This window comes from Plasmopara halstedii, assembly GCF_900000015.1.
Source record: "Plasmopara halstedii genome assembly, contig: Scaffold_444, whole genome shotgun sequence".
Classification (NCBI taxonomy): domain Eukaryota; phylum Oomycota; class Peronosporomycetes; order Peronosporales; family Peronosporaceae; genus Plasmopara; species Plasmopara halstedii.
The window spans coordinates 335,046-335,700 of record NW_020187364.1 but is presented as its reverse complement, the minus strand read 5'-3'; positions in this window follow the sequence as shown (position 1 = coordinate 335,700).

Below are 655 nucleotides of genomic sequence, written 5' to 3'. Positions count from 1 at the left end.
GGCGGTGACGACCGGGTCGACCGCCGTCTGGTGACTCGCGATGCTCTTCGAGCCCTTGGGGATTAGATCCTTCGTGATCGGAGCTCGCTGAGCGTCATGCTGAAGTAACATATCACTATGCGGACGCTCTTTATGATTTGGAGCGCGTCGTGCGCCGGCTGCCTTACCTTGAGGTCTACCGCGCTCTGTCGGAGCGACGCATTCACCCGCGCGTTGGCTCCATTGGAGATAAAAGTTGTTGCACTCCGTGCTCAAAACCAGTTGCTGGTTCAGTTTCTGGGTGGCCGAGGGCCCGTGGGATCCGCTCTGGTGCCATCTCTTCCACGTTCAAATGCGCCGAATCCCGATACGGCTTGAGCAAACCCACGTAAATCACCGGGTGGGTGCGCATCCGTTTGGGAAGGTTTAGCGTATACGCTAGGTCCCGCTTGGCCACAATCTTAAACGGCCCAATAAACCGTGGACGAAGCTTCGTCCGGAAGATAGCAGAGGCTGTATGCGTAGGCAGTTCTTTATAATTTAGTAAAACCATATCCCCGACCTTAAAGCTCTCCTTTTTGCATCTTCTTTTTTCATCTGCATATGATTTCTGCAGGTCTTGGCTTTCAGCCATCGCATCGCGAACGTGTCGTGGGACACTCAGTCTGATAGACAG